This window comes from Stenella coeruleoalba (genome assembly GCF_951394435.1).
Source record: "Stenella coeruleoalba genome assembly, chromosome: X".
Classification (NCBI taxonomy): Eukaryota; Metazoa; Chordata; class Mammalia; order Artiodactyla; family Delphinidae; genus Stenella; species Stenella coeruleoalba.
Genome location: NC_137152.1, coordinates 18647324 through 18660627, shown reverse-complemented (window position 1 = coordinate 18660627; position 13304 = coordinate 18647324). Strand labels below are relative to the sequence as shown.

The 13304-nt window shown below is 41.3% G+C and overlaps 1 long non-coding RNA gene across 2 annotated transcripts in view; it reads right to left on the bottom strand.

The window, feature by feature from the left end:
- Positions 1 to 12525, bottom strand: part of LOC307180903 — a 217183-nt gene extending 204658 nt beyond the window's left edge. For both annotated transcript variants that reach the window (XR_013825799.1, XR_013825800.1), the window contains exons 1-2: positions 12464 to 12525; positions 7323 to 7395 (exon numbers count right to left, since the gene is read on the bottom strand). This is a non-coding gene — a long non-coding RNA (uncharacterized lncRNA). The remainder of the gene's footprint in view (positions 1 to 7322; positions 7396 to 12463) is intronic.
- Between the last annotated feature and the right edge of the window lie 779 nt (positions 12526 to 13304).

The following is a 13304-nucleotide window of genomic DNA, read 5'->3' as shown; positions in this document are numbered from 1 at the left end:
AATATGAACAGACCAATCACAAGTAATGAAAATGAAACTGTGATTAAAAATTTTCCAACAAACAAAAGTCCAGGACCAGATGGCTTCAAAGGTGAATTCTATCAAACATTTAGAGAATAGCTAACACCTATCCTTCTCAAAGACTCCCAAAAAATTGCAGAGGAAGGAACACTCTCAAACTCATTCTATGAGGCCACCATCACCCTAATACCAAAACCAGACAAAGATACTACAAAAAGAGGAAATTACAGACCAATATCGCTGATGAATATAGATGCAAAAATCTTCAACAAAATACTAGCAACCAAATCCAACAACACATTAAAAGGATCATACACCATGATCAAGTGGGATTTATCCCAGGGATGCAAGGATTCTTCAATATATGCAAATCAACCAATGTGATACACTATAATAACAAGCTGAACAATAAAAACCATATGATCATCTCAGTAAGATGCAGAAAAAGCTTTTGACAAAATTCAACGCCCATTTATGATAAAAACTTTCCAGAAAGTGGGCATGAGGGAACCTAACTCAACATAATAAAGGCCATATATGACAAACCCACAGCCAACAACATTCTCAATGGTGAAAAACTGAAAGCATTTCCTCTAAGATCAGGACAAGACAAGGATGTCCACTCTTGCCACTATTATTCAACATGGTTTTGGAAGTCCTAGCCATGGCAATCAGAGAAGGAAAAGAAATAAAAGGAATACAAACTGGGAAAGAAGAAGTAAAACTGTCACTGTTTGCAGATGACATGATACTGTACATAGATAATCCTAAAGATGCCATCAGAAAACTACGAGAGATAGTCAATGAATTTGGTAAAGTTGCAGGCTACAAAATTAATGCACAGAAATCTCCTGCATTCCTATACACTAACAACGAAAGATCAGAAAGAAAAATTAAGGAAACAATCCCATTCACCACTGCAGCAAAAAGAATAAAATACCTAGGAATAAACCTACCTAAGGAGATAAAAGACTATAAGACACTGGTGAAAGAAATCAAAGATGACACAAACAGATGGAGAGATATACCACGTTCTTGGACTGGAAGAATCAATATTGTGAAAATAACTATACTACCCAAAGCAATCTACAGATTCAATGCAACCCCTATCAAACTACCAATAGCATTTTTCACAGAACTGGAACAAAAAAATTCACAATTTGTATGGAAACACAAAAGACCCCGAATAGCCAAAGCAATCTTGAGAAAGAAAAACAGAGCTGGAGGAATCAGACTCCCTAACTTCAGACTATACTACAAAGCTACAGTATCAAGATAGTATGGTACTGGCACAGAAACAGAAATATAGATCAATGGAACAGGATAGAAAGCCCAGAGGTACACCCACACATCTATGTTCAACTAATCTATGACAAAGGAGGCAAGGTATACAATGGGGAAAAGACAGTCTCTTCAATAAGTGGTGCTAGGAAAACTGGACAGCTACCTGTAAAAGAATGAAATTAGAACACTCCCTAACACCATACACAAAAATAAACTCAAAATGGATTAAAGACCTAAATGTAAGGCTAGACACTATAAAACTCTTAGAGGAAAACACAGGAAGAACACTCTTTGACATAAATCACAGCAATACCTTTTTTGACCCACCTCCCAGAGTAATGGAAATAAAAACAAAAATAAACAAATGGGACCTAATGAAACTTCAAAGCTTTTGCACAGCAAAGGGAACCATAAACAAGACGAAAAGACAACCCTCAGAATGGGAGAAAATATTTGCACATGAATCAACGGACAAAGGATTAATCTGCAAAATATATAAATAACTCATGCAGCTCAATATTAAAAAAACAAACAACCCAATCAAAAAATGGGCAGAAGGCCTAAATAGACGTTTCCACAGAGAGGAGATACAGATAGTCAACATCACTAATTATTAGAGAAATGGAAATCAAAACTACAATGAGGTATCACCTCACACCAGTTAGAATGGGCATCATCAGAAAATCTACAAACAACAAATGTTGGAGAGGGTGTGGAGAAAAGGGAACCCTCTTGCACTGTTGGTGGGAATGTAAATTGATACAGCCACTATGGAGAACAGTATGGAGGTTCCTTAAAAAACTGAAAATAGAATTACCATATGATCCAGCAATCCCACTACTGGGCAAATACCCAGAGAAAACCATAATTCAAAAAGACACTTGCACCTCAATGTTCATTGCAGCAGTATTTACAATAGCCAGGTCTTGGAAGCAACCTAAATGCCCACTGACAGACGAATGGATAAAGAAGATATGATACATATATACAATGGACTATTACTCAGCCATAAAAAGGAACGAAATTGGGTCATACGTAGAGACGTAGACGGACCTAGAGACTGTCATACACAGTAAAGTAAGTCAGAAAGAGAAAAGCAAATGTCGTATATTAACTCATATATGTGAAATCTAGAAAAATGGTACAGATTAACTGGTTTGCAAGTCAGAAAGAGAGACACAGATGTAGGGAACAAACATATGGATACCAAAGGGGTAAAGTGGGTGGTGGTGGTGGTGGTGGGATGAATACACTAGTGTACATTTATACACTAATATGTATAAAATGGATAACAAATAAGAACCTGCTGTATAAAAAAATAAATAAAATTCAAAAATAAATAAAAATAATAAAGTATAGGAAAGAAATGACTAAAGCAGGAAATTAGAAATTAAAAGCAATATATAGAAGCAATAATGAATATGGTATTTTCAAAGTTACAAGGCTCAAGTAGCATTACACAATATTTTTCACTCAAAATTCTCTGGAGAAATGTAATGGGCAGCAGAATCACTGATATTTTGAACTGGAAAGAAATTTACAGTTCATAAGATTCATGCACTTCGCTTAACAGTTGAGGAAACTGAGACTCAGCAAGGTGAATTGGCTTCCTATGTTTTACACAACATATGCCAACTCCAAAAAAATGCTTCACTCCATTGTGAAGGCCTCCTGATTCTAACCTCAAATTGTAGGGCAATTTCAGAACCTTAGAGACAATGGGCTTAGGAATTCTGAATCAGAAACACCGCCTGACACTAAAAACTCAATATATGAAAATCACAACAAGCAGCTTATGGATGTAACAAAGTCACAGTTAGCCCAAGGAGCTCTCCATAAACATTGGCTCAATTCCAAAACAGCAATCGTGTGCTCTTCCTCCAAACTAGAGGCCCCCAATATATAGAATAGACTAAATTTTGGAAGTAGAGGATAGATATATTCTTATTGGCAATTAGAGATAACAAGAACTTTGTTAAAGCCTTCGATTTCTTTCTTTTCTGCCTCATATTCTTTTTTTTTTAATTAATTAATTTATTTATTTATTTTTGCTGTGTTGGGTCTTCGTTTCTGTGCGAGGGCTTTCTCTAGTTGCGGTGAGCGGGGTCCACTCTTCATCACGGTGCGCGGGCCCCTCACTATCGCGGCCTCTCTTGTTGCAGAGCACAGGCTCCAGATGCGCAGATTCAGTAGTTGTGGCTCATGGGCCTAGTTGCTCCGCGGCATGTGGATCTTCCCAGACCAGGGCTCGAACCCGTGTCCCCTGCATTAGTAGGCAGATTCTCAACCACTGCGCCACCAGGGAAGCCCCTGCCACATACTCTTGATGAAAACTTTGGTATACACAATATTTGTGTCCCTCCAAAGTTTATACGTTGAAACTCAACCCCCAATGTGATGGTATTTGACGGTGGAGCCTTTGGGAGGTGATTAGGTCATCAGAGCAGAGCCCTCATGAATGGTATTTGTGCCCTTACAAAAGAGGCCTAATAGAGCTCCCTTGCCCCTTCCACCACGTGAGGACACAGCAAGAAGATGGCCATCTGTGAACCAAGAAGTGGGCTCTTAATAGACAGTGAATCTGCCGGTCCCTTGCTCTTTGACTTCCCAGCCTCCAGAACTATGAAAAATAAATGTTTGTTGTTTAAACCACCTAGTCTATGGCATTCTTGTTACAGCAGTCTGAACTAAGACAAATGGGCACAGCTAAAATGAAAATCCTCTAGAACTGCACACTCAGTTTATCGCTGCAAACCAACCACCTTGAAACTCAGAGGCTTAAAACAACAATTTATTATGCCTCACAATTTTGCAGGTTAACTAGGTGGTTCTTCTGCTCTCTCCTGGACTCATTCACACAGCCATATTTGGCTGGCAGATCAAGTGGGGGGTTGGGCTCAGCTGGGACAGATGGCAGAGCTAAGCCTCTCTCTCCATGTGGCCCTTCATTGAGGACTTCATGGAACGGTGATCCCAGGCAGTGCTCATAGAGGACAAAGACTCTGGAGCTCACATATCACATTCTATCAGTCAAAGCAAGTCACATGGCCAACCCAGACTCAAGAGGTAGGGCAACAGACTCCACTTTCTGATGGGATGAACTGCAAAATGTTGTAGCCATGCTTTTCGACCTACCACAAACACCCTGATCCAGGCTCAGATATCTACTTTTCTGCCATTCACATCTAATTAAAAATGACACCACTGAAATGAAAATCCCCTCGAACTGCATTCCTAAATATTTTAGCTGCACCAAACTGAAATTTTTCAACAGAGAGACGCTGTGGTATTTGCCTCATTGTAATTGTCAAATACATTAATAACCTTCCTGAACAAGATGCTGCACTAGGAATTATACTGAACAGTTATCACCATTAGTCATGTCCAACATGGTTATAAAATCAACATTACCAATATACAATGCCACAAAAGGGAGTGCTAAGGACTTTTTTCTGTCAAATTTAAGATTTAAGATTTGAATGCTAAAACGTGTGCAAATAGGAAATAAGGGGGACACTTTTTAAAATAATCTTTGGGTAAAGATCTTTTCAAGTATGACCCACAGGCAGAAACCATAGATGTAATAACGACTGATAGCTTTGAATATATACAAATTTAGGACCCCTGTATAACAAGTACACATAGGACATTACACACATTAAAAAAACAAGTACCTAATAATGTTTAATAAGAACCAAGTACTATTCAAAGTACTTTGTGTATTTTAATTCATTTGATCCTTACAACAGCCCTGTGAGGGAGATACTATTATTTTCCCCATTTTTAGGTGAGCAAACTAAGGCACAGAGTGTTTACATAAGACACCAAGGTCAGGTACTACGTAGCAGAGCCAATATTTGAAACCAAGCAGTATTGGCCCAGGATTTAAATTCTAAATCACTATGCTCTACAGAAAACCTGAGCAAAATAAACATGACAAAGGCTTAATATCACTGATATGTTAAGAACTCTTGCAAATAAAAAAGAAACAGAAAAATACACCATATTCTATGGACAAGGGCTATGGACAAACAATTAACAAAAGGGAAATGTAAATGGCCATAAAATATGAAAAATGTTCATCCTCACTAGGAATCATAAGAACTCTGACGAGATACCATTTCTCTCCTGGCCAGTTTAGAAAAAACAAGAAGAATGATAATACCCATGGATATTATCTCCTTGCTGGTAGGAAGGTAAAGTGATAAAATATTCCTGGAGGATAATTTGGATATATACATACACAACATTCAACCATTCAAACAAGCAAATGGTTGATCCAGCAATTTTACTCCTAGTAACTTTTGCAAAGAAATAATCAGACAAGCACATGAAGACGTAAGTTAAGGAAATTTATTATAGTATTGTTTATAATATTTACTTAAATATGGGAAAAACAGAAGATTGATTAAATACGCTATGATTCTTCCACAAATGGAATACTATTTAGATTTAAAAATGATGATGCGTATTTCCACTTCCTGACATGGAAAGACGGTTATGAGATACTGTTAATGAAAAGAGTAGGTTTACAAAACTGTTTAAAGTGTACAGTCCCATTGTTTAAAATCTATGCATATATAGATCATATATTCTCTCCAGGTCATGGAGGGTTATTTTTTATATTTTTATAATGTTATACTTTAGCTTTTATATAACTCTTCATGTATTTCATGTATCACTTCTATAATCATAAAAAAGCCAATCACCTTGTTTCTAGAAATTTAGAGCACTGAAACTCTTCCCAGGTGCTAATATGATGCCCTTCAGAAAAACCTACCAGCAAGAAGACTTTTCTGTTCTCCATCTCAGAGAACACCTATGTGACTGATTTTGCTAGAAACATGAGAACAGTTACTGTAACACAATAAGGGCTATCTGATACTCAGAACTACCCAAGGGTCATTGCCTCATGGCCTCCAACACCATATTCCCCTACTTGTTCAGCTTTTTTTTTTTTTAACTTTGACTTATTTTTGGCTGCTTGGGTCTTCATTGCTGCACATGGGCTTTTCTCAAGTTGCGGCGAGCGGGGGCTACTCTTCATTGCACTGTGCGGGCTTCTCATTGGGGTGGCTTCTCTTGTTGCGGAGCACGGGCTCTAGGCGCACGGGCTTCAGTAGTTGTGGCTCGCGGGCTCTAGAGCACAGGCTCAGTAGTTGTGGCTCATGGGCTTAGTTGCTCCATGGCTTGTGGGATCTTCCCAGACCAGGGCTCAAACACATGTCCCCTGCATTGGCAGGCAGATTCTTAACCACTGCACCACCAGGGAAGTCCCTTGTTCAGCTTTTTAATCACTGGTCATCTGAGAGCTAAAAATAATGATAGAGATGACAAATCACAGCTCCCCAAAGCTTATCAGCCAATCCAATAAAGGGAAAAAAATCAACTCAGTAATAGATACTTTCATACAGGTTTGAGGAAACAGGATAAGAAGAGCCCAGGAAAACTCACTTCATAAGTGCAAGGCAATTAACAGTCACTGAATAGTGGGCCTTCTTAAGCAAAGATGTCACATGCTCAGAGTCAGGGACAGTCAGAAGCTGCAGAATGTCCTCACCTGCTGACTGATGAAAATGACTGACGCTGGGGTGCCAGCTGAAAACTCAATTATTCACATCTACTAGGCAACTGCCCCCTACACAGCCAGCAGCAGCAGGTGGCGGGCAGGGGAGCTTGTTGGTTTGTTGTTAACATGCATTATCCATTTCTCTGGCCTTGGTGCTCAACAACAGCAATACCAATAGGCTGCTCTGAACTAAGAGTGGGTGGGCACCAACTCCATTCCAAGTACCTGGAAACACCCTAAAACTCAGCCACCGACAAATGACAAGGGGGAAGATTCCTTATCCGACCATCATCATTTTCTATACTCTGTGACTTTCCTATTTCTCACAGTAATAAGAAAGAGAACCCAAAGTTTTGTGTATTCCTAATGATTAAGGCCACTTTTGTTAAAAGTGGGAAACTAGGTATTCATTTTCAAAGGCTCCACAGCTGTTTTTCAGCCTACTCACCACTTGCCTTACATCCTGGTGGCCCCAAAAGTCCTCTTTCAGTATGTGGAGTTGTCTTTCCGAAGGACAGAACCTAATAAGTAAGGTTAAGAAGTTCAGAAAATTCATTTCAGTACTTGCCAAGCACTAAATAAAGAAAATATAGAGCTTGTTTTGTCAAATCATTTATGTTTAAACTGTATTTTGAGAAAATATTTGTGCGGTTCTAATGTCTGCTGCTCTTTGTAAATAAAAGTTACAGAGTGGGGATGCAAAATGGTACAGACATTTTGCAGAAGAGTTTGGCAGTGTCTTATAAAGTTAGGTATACATTTACCATATGACCCAGCAATTTCACTCCTAGATGAAATGAAAATTTATGTTCTCCTTAAAAACCTGTGCATGACTGTTTATAGTCGTTTGATTCACGATATCCAAAAACCGGAAACAATCAAAATTTCCCTCCACTGGGAAATGTGGAATGGGTAACACACTGTGGTACATAAATAGAATGGAATATTGGTCAGTAATAAGATGGAACAAACTACCGAGGTATGCAAAAACATGGATGAATTTTATAAGCATTATGCTAAGTGAAAGAAGCCAGACTCAAAAGCTATATACTGTATTATCCCACTTATAACTACATTCTGGTTAAGGTAAAACTATAAGGATGGAAAACAGATCCGTGGCTGACAGAGGGTGCAGATGTGGGGAGGGGCTCATTACGAATGGGCAGCTGGGTGGAATTCTTTGGCGTGATGGAGCTGTTTTGTATCTTGATTGTGATGGAGGTTATACGACTGCTTGTGTTTGTCAAAACTCACAGAGCAGAGTCAAAACTCACACAACAAGAGTGAATTTTATTGGATGTAAACCATACCCTAAATTTTTAATATTGAATGAAATCTAGGTAGAAAAAAGAACTCAAGGAATTCCTCTACAGTGGTAAACCACTTTGTCTCCCACCCTGATACATTTTCCTGTTTCAGCATCCTTGCTTATGCCACATTCTCTCCTTTTACATCTGGGTTACAGTTAAAATACAATCTGGAGATGAAGCAGACAGGACTCTTCAGAGTATATCCCTCCTTGCAAGACTCTAGTACCATGGACAGTAGCACTAGCCTGGCCAGTCCAGATAAACATGCATTCAGGTCTGCTCAAGTCTCAATACCTTTGCCCCAAAAGCTTTCTGAAAGAGATCAAACAGCCAGGGATGTCACATAGAGCACTAGACAAAAAAATCAGGAGTCCTGGGTAGAGACTTACCAAATCTGCCACTAATTCACAATGTGATCCTAAAAGAGTTACTTCACTTTTATATCTGTCAAAGTCTCAGCAGGAAAAAAGTCACGTCAGGTAGCTCAAGAGACTTCCAAAGTGTTGGGAGGGTGAAGAGAATCAATAAAGAGTGCTGAAACACCCAGACATTACCAATAATGGGAAGCTGGTTCCTCCCTTAGTCCTCAAGATGAAAGAGGAGGAGGTGATGGTGTAACGAGAACCCAGCGAGATATGAAGCTGTGAAGGAGGTAAAGAATGAGCCAAAGCCGAAAATCACATCCCAAAACTTGGAAACACCATTTCTCTCCTCCCCTCCCCAATTTCCTATTGGTGTCTCCCATTGGCTAAACTCAACAGGCCAACTGGAAAGGGAGTTTAAGTGATGGTGGTCAGCCTCTAGGACTCAGGTGAGGGCAGACAGGGGCAAAGAATGGACCCTAGAAAGAGTGGAATAAAGAGAGCAAACTAAGAATAACAAGGACCACGTTATTTACTAAAGGCATGTAGATTGATGAAATTCTAAAATCCTTGATATGTAAACAGTCTATGAATCTACCTGACAGTCAACTTTTGAAGACCCCCTCCACGTTCCCTAGGAACCACTCTTTCACACAGAATAATTCCTATTTCCTCAAGAATTGAATTACCTTCAGCCATTGGGCTAAAACCTGTTTCTCATCCAGCTAAACTGAATTTTACCCAGTAGTAGACAGTCAATATCCTTAGTTAAGCATAACTTCTTTAGAAAAATTCTCAGTTGCCTATCAAAACCTTGACCAAGATGCTTGAAAGGAATAAGCGTATGACTAAATCCTGATTTCTTCAGTTAAAGAGTTAAAGATCGTAGAGATTTGTTCTAAAAAAAAAGACTACAGGGCTTCCCTGGTGGCGCAGTGGTTGAGAGTCCGCCTGCCGATGCAGGGGACACGGGTTCGTGCCCCGGTTCGGGAAGATCCCACATGCCACGGAGCGGCTGGGCCCGTGAGCCATGGCACTGAGCCTGCGCGTCCGGAGCCTGTGCTCCGCAACGGGAGAGGCCACAACAGTGAGAGGCCCGCGTACTGCAAAAAAAAAAAAAAAGGTTAAAAAAAAAAGAGTACAGCCTTCTGTTAGGGCCTCCTTCCTTACTCTACCATCTCGGGATATAGAATTATGAATATATACCTGAATATAATATAGACATGAAGCAGAAATAGTCTGAAATCCTCCAATTTTAAAAAATTTATCTTTTACTCTGTATGTAACATATTGATATTTCTGTCCTGACTCCATAACTATATAAGGGGCTATCAGTGAGTATACATGTATGTCTGTATATATGTATGTATGTATTTGTATTAAGTTCCAGAACTGAACCATAAATTACATGGAAAACTGGGTCACATGAAGATGAACACAGTCCATTTTCAGTCCTTAGACCACTGCTTAAGACTTCTGACAGCTGCTTTACTTAGATCTTTTTTTCACAATCCCCCAAATGACACTGTTTATTCTTCCCGTAAACTCAGCAAACTTTTTTCATCTCTGTGTATGTTTCCAGCTGCAATGGGAATAAAAACAACTCTGCAACATGAAAAAGAGAACTATGAAGGGGGTCAAGTTAAGCATGGCCTTAAGCAGGGTAATCTCTGTTGTGCTTGTAAGTCCAGAAACTATATTCAGCATGGCGCTGGTGTTGCAACCCAACAGATCATAAGTCCTGCAGCTCCCCCACTGAACTCTCAGTGGTAGTCGTGTCCAGGGTGCTTCTTGGGAGGATGTAAGTGGTACTGAGGCTATTCTTTCTCTGTCAAAACCCTAACGTTCTTCATCTATCAGGCACTGAGTTGTTAGACTGAGGCTTAAGTGTAACAATGTATTAAGCAGGTCATCTGGGGCTCCCAAATTGAAAGGAAGGGGCTAAGTAGCATGTGGATTGCTGATACTCTTCCAATTTAGGGTCTTTTTCCAACTTAAAGACTGCCAGAATCTATTCCCAAGAAATACAGTCGGACAAGTGGCTGGGTTTGAGCCACACTGATTTTCTGAGCTGCTCCGTGTACACTGACTGACCACCTGGCTAATCTGCCTCGTGGTGTGAAGGTAGGGCCCTCTGGCAGTATTCAAAGGGCTGTACTGAGCAGATTCTCGATATCACACAAGAGTAACTACAGCTCTGACCCATCTCCAAGGCCTGAGACAAAGTGCAAAGTAGACTCTTCTTGGAAGGCTTTCCTTCTTTCTTTCTGAAACGACTTTCCTTCTACCTCTGATCCCCATCATGTCCTCAAAAAAGCCATCCTTTTTCCTCTGCTTCCCATTTTGCCCTCATAATGATCTATGACCGACTCTCCATAGCCCCAATCTGCAGGACACCCATCAGTGGCTAGCTTTCCCCCAGAGTCCCTCGATCCAAAATCATTTCTCCCTCCCTAACACCTCATAAGAGGTGGATGATGTAGAAACTTAATATTCTCTAGAAATACCTTAATTTTGAGGTGAAAATTTTTAAATCAAAATAATATAGCACTCAAAGAAAATAACTACGAAATGCACTTTTCCATTTTCAATTAACTTTGCCTCCCTAAACTGTCCAGAGCAAAGACAGTGGAGAGTGCAGGGAACTCTCTACATTTTAAACTTCCTTTTGCAAAGGGAGAAGTAACTTCCTGTCTGACCCCCTCCAGGAAGAGGAAATGAAAAAAGGAAGACCTCTTCCTCCTCTGGAAGCCATCATCCACTTTATGATAGCCTATGTCTACCTTACAAACAAGGTTTTATTGAGGTCACTAAATCTACTTTAACAATTTATATTAAAATATCCTTTTTGGAAATAAGTTTATGAAATGTTTATCACAGACTCCTAACCTCCAAATTTATGCCACTAATTACATAATTTGAAATTACTCTTTTTTAATTAAGCTCTTTAACTTTGGGGATCTTATCTTGTTCTTGTAATTATCCTAGCTTTCAGTTTTACCCCATGTTATCTATCTTAATACTTTCTTGGAAATAAATGTACTGTAAGTAAATGTGAATGAAAATATATTTTAAAGAACTTCATAGATGTCAAACATAATTGTTCTGATTCTTGCAACCAGCACTGAGTTAAATACTCAAGTCGGGTTAAGATATTAACCTCTAGGGGACAGAGCCAAGATGGCCTACTAGGAGGACCCGGAATTCCTGTCTCCTCACAACTAGGGCACCTACCAGGCACCGGAGGGGGACCACAGACACCTAACGGGGTGGGAGAAACCCCCAGTAGGACATGTGGCGTGGGGAGAGTGAAGGGGAAGGAGAAGTGAAGGCGGGATGGGACTGTCGCCCCCGATGGCCGGCTGGGGAAGGGGAAGGGATCCCACGCCCGAAGGGGGAAATTGGGGAACCATCGGGAGGGCAGAGGATCAAAAGGGAGTGTGGCCAGGTTTCCCCTGCCCACTCGGGCCCCCAGGAACCTGCTGAGATCCTGGGCCTGATCCTCCGCCCATGGAGGCCCCCTCCAGCCGCGCGGATTCTGAAGGAGTGGGAGGGAGGGAAGGGGGAGCAAAGGTAAAGGCCAGACCTCCAGGACCAGCACCCCTGAGGGGTGGCCCAGCGGGGCCCACCCACGGTTAGGGGTCCAGCAGCTGATGGGGGAGACCCTTGGGGAGATGGTGGAGAAGGGGCACGAAGGAATGGAAGAGAACGGGGCCAGTGCTTTCCCTGTCGACTTAGGCACCGGGAAGCCTGTTGGACTGCCAGGCCTAATCCTCTGCCCTCGGAGCCTCCCTCCTGCCTCGCAGAGCCCAAGCCCCACCCCTACACCCCCACCCAAGGCCCCACAATACACTCAGAGACCCCCTCCAACGCCCTGGGCCTAAACCCCACCCACACACCCTCACTCAGGGCCCTACCTCCAAACTCGGGAACTCCACAGCCCAGAGGCCCTCCTTGCAACGCGCTGCCTCTCCCCTTCCGTGCAGGTCCTAAGCAGACGCCCCACCGCACGCTTGAACGTCGCCCCGCCTACGCCCCGCCCCACGCTCAAACATCAACCCCCACCCAAGTCCTGTCCCACCCTAAACCCCGCCCCTGCCTAAGTTCCACCCCCTGCCTAAACTCTGCCCCCAAAGACAAGGCTTTTTTTTTTCTTTTTTCTTCTTTCCCCTTTTACATTGGGGCTCTGTTTTACTATGTTGACTCGTTGTTGATTCTTTTTCTGGCTTTTTTTAACATCTTTATTGGAGTATAGTTGCTTTACAATGGTGTGTTAGTTTCTGCTGTACAATAAAGTGAATCAGCTATATGTATACATATATCCCCATATCCCCTCCCTCTTGCATCTCCCTCCCTCCCATCCTCCGTATCCCACCGCTTTAGGTGGAAACAAAGCACCGAGCTGACCTCCCTATGCTATGCGGTTTCTTCCCACTAGCTATCTATTTTACATTTGGTAGTGTATATATGTCCATGCCACTCTCTCACTTCATCCCAGCTTACACTTCCCCCTCCCTATGACCTCAAGTCCATTCTCTACGTCTGCGTCTTTATTCCTGTCCTGCCCATAGGTTCTTCAGAAACATTTTTTTTTTATATTCCACATATATGTGTTAGCATACAGTATGTATTTTTCTCTTTCTGACTTACTTCACTGTGTAAGACAGACTCGAGGTCCATCCACCTCACTACAAATAACTCAATTTCGTTTCTTTTTATGGCCGAGTAATATGCCAATGTATACATGTGCCACATCTT